The following is a 13,956-nucleotide window of genomic DNA, read 5'->3' as shown; positions in this document are numbered from 1 at the left end:
TTAGTAGTGATTTTTACAAGATAAGCCAAGATAAGCCAGGTGTGCAGCAAACACAGTTGTCTGCTGGAGGTATGTTAACTTAATATATTTGACATTAAAAAAAAAGTATATTGATGCACTATAATCTAATTTATATTGTATTGCCTCCTGCAGGGCAGGCTGCACATGTGAATTTGTCACTGTTTTTTTTTCCTCCTTCTCCTTGTTGTTGTGTTTTTGGTTTTGGTAGGGTCACCTTTTAAAACTGTTTTTTTTATGCCGGGTTTGTTTTTATTTCTACTGGGCTGGTGCAATATTAGTCGGGCATTGTGCAATCCCTGAGTGGGGCTCTTACCTTAGGGGAATTAGGATCTTTAGAGGTGCTCTGTGTGGATTTGCAGTGAATAGGTTTTTATTAAGAGTGATTTTTAGTGCCACCGATTATTGCCTGAACTAGCACTTAGTGCATGCGATAAGTGTTCTGTTGGGCTCGTATTTATTTGGGGTGGATTTGTTTCTTTTAAAGCAACGAGCATCTGGGACCGCCAAGGGAGAGCAAGCCCTCAGGTGATAGTTGCATTGCTGGCAGGTTGCACCAATAACACTATCTTGTGGTCGTTAGTGACCTTTTACCATTTTGATGTTTTAGGCCTTTTGCAAACCCTTTGTGTTCTTTTAAAATAATAAATTTTAACATATCTGACTGATATTGACCCTCTTGTCCTGTTTATTCTGGGCTCGTTCCTGTGAGAGCTTTGGGCCTGAAAGTTTGCACAAGTAGTATAGAGGCCCTTAGCGGTTACTCGGTGGCTTTCGCACGCTACATTATTTGGCGTTGTCGACAGGATCCAGGTCATATCAGTTACGGTGTTTGGTTTTTATTTTAGTGTGGCCCTGTTTATTTTAGTAAGAGTGTTAGAGGAGAGGAGGAAAAACAGTGACATCTTCTACGGAGGGGAAGCCAACGCTTGGGCTGCTGCGGGGATAATAAACCTCCTTCGCCGACCCTATGGACGACGTACAGACCCTCTTGGAGCAGCTGCAACAGCTAAAAGCAGCAAATGAACAGTTGAGAGACCAATTACAGGAACGTTCTCCTGGGACTGGTCCAGTGCCAGATCCAGTGCCAGGTCCATCTACTGTGCCATCAAATATCAACCCAATAAATGAAGCTACAAATATGTGTTACGTTTATGCACCTCGGGAGCGTAAATGCCCAAGGTTTACTGGTAAATTGTCAGTGGACTTGTTAACTGTTGACCAGTGGGTTGAAGAAGTACGTAGATGCCTGGAGATTCGTCCTATGTCAAGAGCAGCACAAGTGATGTTTGTGATGGACCATCTTGATGGCAGTGCTAAATCTGAGGTCTGTTTTCATTCGAGTATCAGCAGAGACACTCCTGACAAGATCTTTGATATTTTGGTCGAGCACTATAGCTGCACTCAGTCATATGTAGCTGCCCAGCTACAGTTCTTCCAGCGCACCCAGCGAGAAGGGGAATCTCTGCGAGATTACTCTCATGCCCTTAAATCTTTAATGGACACTGTAATCTGTAAGACACCAGGTGGTATTCCAAATTCTGATATATTGCTAAGGGACCAGTTTACTGAACATGTCCATGATGATATGCTGCGCAGAGAGCTGAAACAGCGGGTCCTTCAAACACCAGACATGTCCTTTCTTGCCCTACGCAGTATCGCCCTTAAGTGGGCTGATGTAGATAGGCAGGGAGGGAAAACTAGGTCCCGAGCCTATTCTTGTGATACGAACTGTCAGGTAGTAGAGGGAGTTAATGCAGAGATGCATGCAGTCACCCTTGGGCCTAATGATGACATTCTACAGATAAAAGAGTGCCTTCGTAAACAACAGGTTCAATTGGATACGCTCATGAAGCAAATGTCTGTCCAATTTTCACAGCCGTCTCAGACTGAACTACCCCTGACCCCTCCCACAACTAGGCCTTTTCGTTTCCAGGCAGATGGAAAGCCAATTTGCCATCGGTGTGGTAGGGCTGGTCATATTGCCAGGTTCTGTAGGGTAAAACATCCAGCTATAAAGAATAGTGGTGGGTCTCATGCTGATGCACATGTACAAAGTCAGGTTGTGGAACAAGGCCCTGAGTCTCAGCCATCGGGAAACTAGGTCCCTCTGGTGCAGAGAGCCAGGCATCAGGAACAGGGTTTATAGGCTCAGCTGAAGTTGTTATGGAAGATCCCTCTCGACTAATTGGGAATTGTCCAGTGGTGGAAATAGAAATGGGGGGTGTTATAGTTCCCTGTCTTTTGGATACTGGGTCCATGGTCACCACTATTCGAGAGAGTTTCTTTGAGAAGCACTTCAGGTCGCAGGGGGTGGGGCACTTAAAGAAATGCCAATGGTTACGCCTCAGGGCAGCTAATGGGTTGAAAATCCCCTATATAGGCTACATGGAGCTTGATGTGACTGTTTTTGGTGGCACCCTGACAAAAATGGGCGTGTTGGTGGTGGAGGACCCTCTAGATGGGAGCGTTCAGCAGCCACAGAGTGTGCCTGGCCTCTTGGGGATGAATATCATTAGCCGTTGTTACCACCTACTCCTTGAGCAGTTTGGCCCTCGTCTGTTTGAATCTCCTGCCCTTGAAAATGCCAGTAAGACGTGGAGAGAGACACTTCACAAGTGTCAGCGCATTGAGGCTTTGAATACATCCGGGTATTTAGGTAAAGCAAAAGTCCACGGTCGAGCTGTTTGTGTCCCTGCTGGTTCGTTGAAATGGATACGTACTAGCTGCCCCTCTGCTGCTAACATTAACCTTCCATCAGTGCTCCTGGAGCCCATAGCGACAGGTAATCCCCTGCCAGGGGGCATCTTGGTTTCTCCGGCCCTCCTTTCTGTTGAACAGGGTGTTGTTGACATTCCGGTGGTTAATGTGGGAATTGAGGATGTTTGGTTACCGCCCTGTACACAACTAGGTGAATTGCATCTGGTTGACCCTCCATCATCTGGGGACTCTGGCATTACTGCAGAGTCTGATGATCCCACGTTGCAGATAACGATGCACGAAGTGACTGTACAGGCGCATCCGCACCTTGATTTTTCCGAGCTCTCATGGCCTAACTTGTCCAATGAACAGTCACAACAAGGAGTGTCACTTTTGCAGAAGTATTGTTCAGTTTTCAGCTATGGGGAGGGAGATTTAGGATGTACCACATTGGTGGAACATGAGATCCCTTTAATGGATGATGCCCCAGTGCGACAGCGGTATCGCAGGCTCCCACCCTCTCAGTATGAACAAGTGAAAGCCCATATTAAAGATTTGTTGGCTCGGGGGGTAGTGCGTCTAAGCAGTAGCCCTTATTCTTCCCCAATTGTGGTGGTTTTCAAGAAAAATGGAGAGATTAGGCTGTGTGTTGATTACCGTTTGCTTAATGCCAAGACACGGAAAGATGCTTATCCATTACCCCGTATTGAGGAGTCATTAGATGCCCTGACGGGAGCACAGTGGTTCTCTACATTGGACCTTGCAAGTGGGTATAATCAAGTACCAGTGGCCGAGAAGGACAAAGCCAAGACTGCTTTCTGTACCCCTTTTGGTCTGTTCGAATTCAATCGAATGCCATTTGGGCTTTGTAATGCCCCTAGCACCTTTCAGAGGCTAATGGAGCGGATTTTTGGGGATCAAAGTTTCCAGTCCCTTTTATTGTACCTGGATGATATTGTTGTGTTTTCATCCTCCTTTGAGCAGCATCTGGAGCGTCTTGACTTGGTCTTAACGCGGCTCAAAGAACACAATCTAAAGTTGAAGCTGGAGAAGTGTCACTTTTTCCAGCCAGAGGTTCAATACCTCGGGCATGTGATATCGGCTTCTGGGGTGGCGACCGACCCTTCTAAGATTAGTGCAGTGGCTGAGTGGGCACGACCGACTACTTGTACAGAGCTACAGTCATTTTTGGGATTTGCCTCATATTATCGGCGTTTTGTTGAAGGTTTTGCCAAGTATGCTGCCCCGCTCCACCGGCTGGTGGGCGAGCTGGGAGGTACCAAGAAGAAACGTAGAAGTGGTGCCAGTGGGGCAATGTGTCACCTTTGGAGTGAGGAATGTGAGAATGCATTCCAAACACTAAAAAGGCTGCTGGTTAGTGCCCCAGTATTGGCATATGCAGATTTTGCTAAACCTTTTGTCCTTGAGATAGATGCTAGTCAGGCAGGGTTAGGGGCAGTTTTATCTCAGGAGCAAGAAGGAAAGAGGCGGCCAGTTGCTTTTGCTAGCCGGGGCCTGCGACCTAGTGAAAGGAATATGTCCAATTATAGCTCTAGAAAGTTGGAATTCTTGGCACTAAAATGGGCTGTCACTCAAAAATTCCGTGAATATTTGTTGGGAAATAAGTTTGTCGTGTTCACAGATAACAATCCCCTTAGCTATTTGCAAACTGCTAAATTGGGAGCCGTAGAGCAGCGATGGGCCTCAGAACTAGCTGTGTTCAACTTTGAGATTAAATATAGGCCAGGTCCCAGCAATCGCAACGCTGATGCATTGTCACGGCAACTGCATCCACAGAGTCCATCTGGCCTGCTTCCAGGGTTGAAGGTTCCACAGGAAGTGCAAGATCAGACAGATGTAGGTCAACTGGGAAATGCTGTTGCCGCTACGTGTAGAGCCATAGGTGCATTTCCATCCCGACCTAAAGCTGATCTAATATCCCTTCAAGCTGCTGACCCGGTAATTGGCCCTTTTTCACAGTATTGGGAAAGAGGGAGGCTGCCTACCAAGCAGGAAATGGGTAATGTAAGTAAGGGAGTGAAAAAGTTGGTGCAACAGTGGCCCAGAATTAAGTTGAAGGAAGGTGTCTTGTATCGTCAAGTTCAGACACCTGGTAATGGCCAAGTTTTGTTTCAACTGTTGCTACCCCAGTGCTTGCAAACAGAGGTCCTGAGAAGTTTACATGATGATCATGGGCATCAAGGCATTGGACGCACTACCAGCCTGGTGAGAGAAAGGTGTTTTTGGCCCTTTATGGCACGTGACATTGAGAAATATTGTCAGGAGTGCGATCGTTGTGTCTTGGCAAAGGCTGTAAAACCAAAAGTTCGCACATTCAGGGGGGGTTTGGTGGCTTCTAAACCCCTGGAAGTCATTGCCATTGATTTCAGTGTTTTGGACAAGTCTAGTGATGGGCGTGAGAATGTACTTGTGGTCACTGACGTGTTTTCAAAGTTCTCTCAAGCATACCCTACAGTAGATCAACGGGCAAGTACAGTGGCACGGGTATTAACTGAAAAATGGTTTTATATCTATGGGGTCCCTAAGCGTATCCATAGTGATCAGGGAAAGAGCTTTGAGGGAGACTTGCTGAAACGTCTGTGTCACCTGTACGGCATAGACAAAAGCAGGACCACACCATATCATCCTGAGGGCAATGGACAATGCGAGAGATTTAACAGAACACTCCATGATCTGTTGCGTACGCTCCCTCCTGATAAGAAAAGAAAGTGGCCGCAATACTTGCCACAGGTATTGTATGCTTACAATACCACAGAACATCAGTCCACCGGTTTTTCACCTTATGAGCTTATGTTTGGTCAGAAGCCCCAGTTGCCCGTTGACTTCTTACTGGGGGCTTCCCAGTCGGAACCAATGTCTAGATCTGCGCAGGAGTGGGTAGAGGAGCATAAACAACGTCTAAGTTCAGTTTATGTGCATGCGAAAGAACAACTCCAACAAGCTGCAGAGAGGAGAAATAAACATTTTCAGCCCACAGTTACTTCCCTTCTCTCCCCAGGTACTCTGGTTTATCGGAAAAGTCATCCTTTAGGCCGCCATAAGATCCACGATGCCTGGGATCCTATGGTGTATGTTGTTGTGCAGAGTATGGACAAAGAAGGCAGGGTTTACAAAATACACCCTAGAGATCGTTCAGGTCCAGACAAGAACTTAAATCGGGCCGAGTTGAGAGTAATACCTTCAGGTATTGTAGCACCTGCTCCAGACGAATATCCTCTCTCTGACCCAGGGCTGGTAGTTGAGTCACCCCGGCAGTCAACATCAGTTACACCAGATGATGACAGTGAGGCTGGTGGAGTTGTACTCGCCCTTGTTCCAAACCCACCCAAAGATCAGCCACCCTCGGTATGTGTTCCCGAGCTTGTTAGTGAAACTAGTAGCATAGGCTCGAGCAACTTGAACCCTGTATCCATAGTTCCAGAACAGCCAGAGGAAAGTGGGATTGATAATAGGGAGAATGTTTTAGAGCAGGACTCGGGAAGAGTTCAGGGGCGGCCTAAAAGAAGTACAGCAGGAAAGCATTCTAACCCCTTTAATCTCCCACGGTCAGTAAATCAGACTACTGCTGTTCTCACTAGCGATTCACAGAGCTCTCTTGTCCATAATGATTTGCCCCAAAATTTATTTAGGCCCTGGCAGTAAGTGGTCACCGGGACGGTGACCTTTTAAAACGGGGGCAATTGTAATGGGGAAGTCTTTAGGACCCAGGGGACCCAATGGAGGGTATAAAAGAGGAAGTAGCAGCAGGTGCTCTTCATTTTCCACTGACGAGCGGCTGTGAACAATGGTTGTGTGAGTAGGTGAAGAGCCTGAGAAGTTTTAATTGTCTGCTACACAAACAGTTGTTTGAAACCTCTACAGCAGAGGTTCGAGGTACAGGCTGTTTTTCTTTTAGTGTTTTTTTTAAAATTTGTTGAAATGTATTTGATGTTTATTGTATTTTATGTTTTAGTAGTGATTTTTACAAGATAAGCCAAGATAAGCCAGGTGTGCAGCAAACACAGTTGTCTGCTGGAGGTATGTTAACTTAATATATTTGACATTAAAAAAAAGTATATTGATGCACTATAATCTAATTTATATTGTATTGCCTCCTGCAGGGCAGGCTGCACATGTGAATTTGTCACTGTTTTTTTTTCCTCCTTCTCCTTGTTGTTGTGTTTTTGGTTTTGGTAGGGTCACCTTTTAAAACTGTTTTTTTTATGCCGGGTTTGTTTTTATTTCTACTGGGCTGGTGCAATATTAGTCGGGCATTGTGCAATCCCTGAGTGGGGCTCTTACCTTAGGGGAATTAGGATCTTTAGAGGTGCTCTGTGTGGATTTGCAGTGAATAGGTTTTTATTAAGAGTGATTTTTAGTGCCACCGATTATTGCCTGAACTAGCACTTAGTGCATGCGATAAGTGTTCTGTTGGGCTCGTATTTATTTGGGGTGGATTTGTTTCTTTTAAAGCAACGAGCATCTGGGACCGCCAAGGGAGAGCAAGCCCTCAGGTGATGGTTGCATTGCTGGCAGGTTGGACCAATAACACTATCTTGTGGTCGTTAGTGACCTTTTACCATTTTGATGTTTTAGGCCTTTTGCAAACCCTTTGTGTTCTTTTAAAATAATAAATTTTAACATATCTGACTGATATTGACCCTCTTGTCCTGTTTATTCTGGGCTCGTTCCTGTGAGAGCTTTGGGCCTGAAAGTTTGCACAAGTAGTATAGAGGCCCTTAGCGGTTTCTCGGTGGCTTTCGCACGCTACACTAAAAACGTTCTCCGCTCTTTCTGCAAATGCTTACAATGTCAGGCCAGGTGCATTCTTCATCGGCCTCGCTGCTACCGTTTGCTGTGGAAAGACACTGTTCACACAGGCTTTGAGTTCTCATCACTTCATACCTCTACCTTCTTACATGAAACTGTGATTGGACACGCTACTTCTTCATAAAGACACCCAGTCCCACTTTAAATATTGTGCTCAATGTTTGGAATGAAGATAACATTTTACTAACCATGTACTGATCAGCTCTTTGCGGTGGCAAAATCATCAGCTGTGTGTGTTACTGTTCATGCAAACAAGCAAGCTAATGTCAGCCAGCTAGCTTCAACCGCAACTGTGCTGCACCAATCTCACGGAACTGCAAAACCACAAGCTTTCGCACCAAAGTCATGCAGCTACCGCATTTACAATCCAGTGTGTCCGTTGTTGTGCACATCCTACTTGAAAGATGTGTGGCGTAGGACTTGGAGGACGTATGTCTTTCAAGTATGTAGTTCCACAGCCCAATGTGGTTGTTGTGGCTGAGCGGTCAAGGCGATGGACTAGAAATCCATTGGGTTCTCCTCGCACAGGTTCGAATCCTGTCGACAACGGTCAGCTGTTTTGCGGCAGTCCTGACGTTGATTTGAGAAGAAGGCATGGAGAGCACCTGAGAAGGTGCCAGGAGAAAGAGCCAGGCCTTTGCTTGTGAAAATAGAGCACGCAGAAGCAATGGACCCAGCTATGTCCTGACAAAATTAGGCACATATTCAGTAAACATGGCATCCTTCAATTGCTCTCTTAGCCACCCCACACGTGCCCCGTGTAGTCGTCCAGGATCCAGTCTGAGTACCGCCAATGACTCATGCGTCTGACAAATGCTCATTGCTTTGCAAGACGACTGGGATCGGGATTGGAGGCACAGCGGATTTCACCGGGAATGGGACAACAGCAGAAATAGCTTCAAACATTACTGCATGAAAAGCACAAGGAGTGGACACATTTCATTGTTTGGAACACTGCTTTTCACTACAGCTCTTTGCATGTAAAAACTTTGCTCTTCTCCACAGCTGGCTGACAGACACGCAAAAGCGCAAGCAAGAGTGGCCACAGACCCACTATGCCGGCCTTTGTACACTCTCTCCATCTAATGATAGAGAGGAAGGATACATTCACTACTTCTAGCCTCCACTATTCAAATTCAGTATTTTCACAGTGTCCTAAAAGCTTCCTGAAAAGCCTTTACACTGTTTTCCAAAACGCTGCATCCAGAGCACAGTCAGGGACTGGAAGGACAGAGTAGATTTCCCCCATATGGACTTCTCTCTTCATTGGCTCCCAATTAAATCCCAAATAAAAATCCAAATACTTGCCCTCACACACAAGGTCTTGAATAATCACCACCAATTTTGTCTACAAGATCTCACAGTGCCATATCATCCCAACAGAGTGCTTTGCTCTCAGACTGCTGGCTTCCGAGGGGATTTTAAAGTGCAATGGAAGGCAGAGCCATCACTTTTCAGGCCCCTCTCTGTGGAACCAGCTCCCACTTTGTATTCGGGACACAGACACTTGCTCTCATTTTTGAATTAAGCGTAAAACCTTTTTGCCAAAGTCCAATAACTTGAAAGAGGAGCCAAAGACGTCCTCGTCCCAGATTCGTCCCAAGACAGATTCACACCTATTCTCACCTTGTCTGCTGTGACCTGAAGAACTCGCGTGACCATTGCGACTCTCAAGGTGCTAAAAATCACGCAAGAGTTTAAATGCGTGAGAGGCCACACTTGAGTAGCAAAGAAGCTTTGCTGATGAGATTAAATGTGCAGTTGCATGAAAGCACTAGTCTTTTTAGTGATCTACCTTTTGACCAGTTTAGAACCTGACAAGCGAGTAATCACAATGCCCACCTTGTTAATTGTCCTGAAAATCTGTATAAGCCGGACAATGAATCAGTGATGTTGTAGTCTTTCACAGCGATGGTGGTATAGTGGCGAGCATAGCTGCCTTCCAAGCAGTTGACCCGGGTTCGATTCCCGGCCATCGCAGTTGCCACTAGCAGTGCTGTTCAAGCATGTGGGCTGCGTACTATTTTACACTAAAAACGTTCTCCGCTCTTTCTGCAAATGCTTACAATGTCAGGCCAGGTGCATTCTTCATCGGCCTCGCTGCTACCGTTTGCTGTGGAAAGACACTGTTCAAACAGGCTTTGAGTTCTCATCACTTCATACCTATACCTTCTTACATGAAACTGGGATTGGACACGCTACTTCTTCATAAAGACACCCAGTCCCACTTTAAATATTGTGCTCAATGTTTGGAATGAAGATAACATTTTACTAACCATGTACTGATCAGCTCTTTGCGGTGGCAAAATCATCAGCTGTGTGTGTTACTGTTCATGCAAACAAGCAAGCTAATGTCAGCCAGCTAGCTTCAACCGCAGCTGTGCTGCACCAATCTCACGGAACTGCAAAACCACAAGCTTTCGCACCAAAGTCATGCAGCTACCGCATTTACAATCCAGCGTGGCCGTTGTTGTGCACATCCTACTTGAAAGATGTGTGGCGTAGGACTTTGTAAGACGTATGTCTTTCAAGTATGTAGTTCCACAGCCCAATGTGGTTGTTGTGGCCGAGCGGTCAAGGCGATGGACTAGAAATCCATTGGGGTCTCCCCGCACAGGTTCGAATCCTGTCGACAACGGTCAGCTGTTTTGCGGCAGTCCTGACGTTGATTTGAGAAGAAGGCATGGAGATCACCTGAGAAGGTGCCAGGAGAAAGAGCCAGGCCTTTGCTTGTGAAAATAGAGCACGCAGAAGCAATGGACCCAGCTATGTCCTGACAAAATTAGGCACATATTCAGTAAACATGGCATCCTTCAATTGCTCTCTTAGCCACCCCACACGTGCCCCGTGTAGTCGTCCAGGATCCAGTCTGAGTACCGCCAATGACTCATGCGTCTGACAAATGCTCATTGCTTTGCAAGAGGACTGGGATCGGGATTGGAGGCACAGCGCATTTCACCGGGAATGGGACAACAGCAGAAATAGCTTCAAACATTACTGCATGAAAAGCACAAGGAGTGGACACATTTCATTGTTTGGAACACTGCTTTTCACTACAGCTCTTTGCATGTAAAAACTTTGCTCTTCTCCACAGCTGGCTGACAGACACGCAAAAGCGCAAGCAAGAGTGGCCACAGACCCACTATGCCGGCCTTTGTACACTCTCTCCATCTAATGATAGAGAGGAAGGATACATTCACTACTTCTAGCCTCCACTATTCAAATTCAGTATTTTCACAGTGTCCTAAAAGCTTCCTGAAAAGCCTTTACACTGTTTTCCAAAACGCTGCATCCAGAGCACAGTCAGGGACTGGAAGGACAGAGTAGATTTCCCCCATATGGACTTCTCTCTTCATTGGCTCCCAATTAAATCCCAAATAAAAATCCAAATACTTGCCCTCACACACAAGGTCTTGAATAATCACCACCAATTTTGTCTACAAGATCTCACAGTGCCATATCATCCCAACAGAGTGCTTTGCTCTCAGACTGCTGGCTTCCGAGGGGATTTTAAAGTGCAATGGAAGGCAGAGCCATCACTTTTCAGGCCCCTCTCTGTGGAACCAGCTCCCACTTTGTATTCGGGACACAGACACTTGCTCTCATTTTTGAATTAAGCGTAAAACCTTTTTGCCAAAGTCCAATAACTTGAAAGAGGAGCCAAAGACGTCCTCGTCCCAGATTCGTCCCAAGACAGATTCACACCTATTCTCACCTTGTCTGCTGTGACCTGAAGAACTCGCGTGACCATTGCGACTCTCAAGGTGCTAAAAATCACGCAAGAGTTTAAATGCGTGAGAGGCCACACTTGAGTAGCAAAGAAGCTTTGCTGATGAGATTAAATGTGCAGTTGCATGAAAGCACTAGTCTTTTTAGTGATCTACCTTTTGACCAGTTTAGAACCTGACAAGCGAGTAATCACAATGCCCACCTTGTTAATTGTCCTGAAAATCTGTATAAGCCGGACAATGAATCAGTGATGTTGTAGTCTTTCACAGCGATGGTGGTATAGTGGCGAGCATAGCTGCCTTCCAAGCAGTTGACCCGGGTCCGATTCCCGGCCATCGCAGTTGCCACTCGCAGTGCTGTTCGAGCATGTGGGCTGCGTACTATTTTACACTAAAAACGTTCTCCTCTCTTTCTGCAAATGCTTACAATGTCAGGCCAGGTGCATTCTTCATCGGCCTCGCTGCTACCGTTTGCTGTGGAAAGACACTGTTCAAACAGGCTTTGAGTTCTCATCACTTCATACCTATACCTTCTTACATGAAACTGTGATTGGACACGTTACTTCTTCATAAAGACACCCAGTCCCTCTTTAAATATTGTGCTCAATGTTTGGAATGAAGATAACATTTTACTAACCATGTACTGATCAGCTCTTTGCGGTGGCAAAATCATCAGCTGTGTGTGTTACTGTTCATGCAAACAAGCAAGCTAATGTCAGCCAGCTAGCTTCAACCGCAGCTGTGCTGCACCAATCTCACGGAACTGCAAAACCACAAGCTTTCGCACCAAAGTCATGCAGCTACCGCATTTACAATCCAGCGTGGCCGTTGTTGTGCACATCCTACTTGAAAGATGTGTGGCGTAGGACTTGGAAGACGTATGTATTTCAAGTATGTAGTTCCACAGCCCAATGTGGTTGTTGTGGCCGAGCGGTCAAGGCGATGGACTAGAAATCCATTGGGGTCTCCCCGCACAGGTTCGAATCCTGTCGACAACGGTCAGCTGTTTTGCGGCAGTCCTGACGTTGATTTGAGAAGAAGGCATGGAGAGCACCTGAGAAGGTGCCAGGAGAAAGAGCCAGGCCTTTGCTTGTGAAAATAGAGCACGCAGAAGCAATGGACCCAGCTATGTCCTGACAAAATTAGGCACATATTCAGTAAACATGGCATCCTTCAATTGGTCTCTTAGCCACCCCACACGTGCCCCGTGTAGTCGTCCAGGATCCAGTCTGAGTACCGCCAATGACTCATGCGTCTGACAAATTCTCATTGCTTTGCAAGACGACTGGGATCGGGATTGGAGGCACAGCGGATTTCACCGGGAATGGGACAACAGCAGAAATAGCTTCAAACATTACTGCATGAAAAGCACAAGGAGTGGACACATTTCATTGTTTGGAACACTGCTTTTCACTACAGCTCTTTGCATGTAAAAACTTTGCTCTTCTCCACAGCTGGCTGACAGACACGCAAAAGCGCAAGCAAGAGTGGCCACAGACCCACTATGCCGGCCTTTGTACATTCTCTCCATCTAATGATAGAGAGGAAGGATACATTCACTACTTCTAGCCTCCACTATTCAAATTCAGTATTTTCACAGTGTCCTAAAAGCTTCCTGAAAAGCCTTTACACTGTTTTCCAAAACGCTGCATCCAGAGCACAGTCAGGGACTGGAAGGACAGAGTAGATTTCCCCCATATGGACTTCTCTCTTCATTGGCTCCCAATTAAATCCCAAATAAAAATCCAAATACTTGCCCTCACACACAAGGTCTTGAATAATCACCACCAATTTTGTCTACAAGATCTCACAGTGCCATATCATCCCAACAGAGTGCTTTGCTCTCAGACTGCTGGCTTCCGAGGGGATTTTAAAGTGCAATGGAAGGCAGAGCCATCACTTTTCAGGCCCCTCTCTGTGGAACCAGCTCCCACTTTGTATTCGGGACACAGACACTTGCTCTCATTTTTGAATTAAGCGTAAAACCTTTTTGCCAAAGTCCAATAACTTTAAAGAGGAGCCAAAGACGTCCTCGTCCCAGATTCGTCCCAAGACAGATTCACACCTATTCTCACCTTGTCTGCTGTGACCTGAAGAACTCGCGTGACCATTGCGACTCTCAAGGTGCTAAAAATCACGCAAGAGTTTAAATGCGTGAGAGGCCACACTTGAGTAGCAAAGAAGCTTTGCTGATGAGATTAAATGTGCAGTTGCATGAAAGCACTAGTCTTTTTAGTGATCTACCTTTTGACCAGTTTAGAACCTGACAAGCGAGTAATCACAATGCCCACCTTGTTAATTGTCCTGAAAATCTGTATAAGCCGGACAATGAATCAGTGATGTTGTAGTCTTTCACAGCGATGGTGGTATAGTGGCGAGCATAGCTGCCTTCCAAGCAGTTGACCCGGGTTCGATTCCCGGCCATCGCAGTTGCCACTAGCAGTGCTGTTCAAGCATGTGGGCTGCATACTATTTTACACTAAAAACGTTCTCCGCTCTTTCTGCAAATGCTTACAATGTCAGGCCAGGTGCATTCTTCATCGGCCTCGCTGCTACCGTTTGCTGTGGAAAGACACTGTTCACACAGGCTTTGAGTTCTCATCACTTCATACCTATACCTTCTTACATGAAACTGGGATTGGACACGCTACTTCTTCATAAAGACACCCAGTCCCACTTT

At 46.1% G+C, this 13,956-nt stretch overlaps 6 non-coding genes across 6 annotated transcripts; all 6 read left to right on the top strand.

The window, feature by feature from the left end:
- The first annotated feature begins 8,015 nt into the window (after positions 1–8,015).
- Positions 8,016–8,097, top strand: trnas-aga (transfer RNA serine (anticodon AGA)). The gene has a single exon. It is a non-coding gene; the product is annotated as a tRNA-Ser (tRNA).
- Positions 8,098–9,456: 1,359 nt separating this feature from the next.
- trnag-ucc (transfer RNA glycine (anticodon UCC)) lies at positions 9,457–9,528 on the top strand. Its single transcript has one exon. It is a non-coding gene; the product is annotated as a tRNA-Gly (tRNA).
- A 576-nt stretch (positions 9,529–10,104) lies between these two features.
- On the top strand, positions 10,105–10,186 carry trnas-aga (transfer RNA serine (anticodon AGA)). The gene has a single exon. It is a non-coding gene; the product is annotated as a tRNA-Ser (tRNA).
- Positions 10,187–11,545: 1,359 nt separating this feature from the next.
- On the top strand, positions 11,546–11,617 carry trnag-ucc (transfer RNA glycine (anticodon UCC)). The gene has a single exon. It is a non-coding gene; the product is annotated as a tRNA-Gly (tRNA).
- A 575-nt stretch (positions 11,618–12,192) lies between these two features.
- Positions 12,193–12,274, top strand: trnas-aga (transfer RNA serine (anticodon AGA)). The gene has a single exon. It is a non-coding gene; the product is annotated as a tRNA-Ser (tRNA).
- A 1,359-nt stretch (positions 12,275–13,633) lies between these two features.
- trnag-ucc (transfer RNA glycine (anticodon UCC)) lies at positions 13,634–13,705 on the top strand. Its single transcript has one exon. It is a non-coding gene; the product is annotated as a tRNA-Gly (tRNA).
- Positions 13,706–13,956: the final 251 nt, after the last annotated feature.

Source organism: Maylandia zebra, linkage group LG9 (assembly GCF_041146795.1).
Source record: "Maylandia zebra isolate NMK-2024a linkage group LG9, Mzebra_GT3a, whole genome shotgun sequence".
Lineage (NCBI taxonomy): Eukaryota > Metazoa > Chordata > Actinopteri > Cichliformes > Cichlidae > Maylandia > Maylandia zebra.
This window is presented reverse-complemented; position numbering and strand designations above follow the sequence as displayed.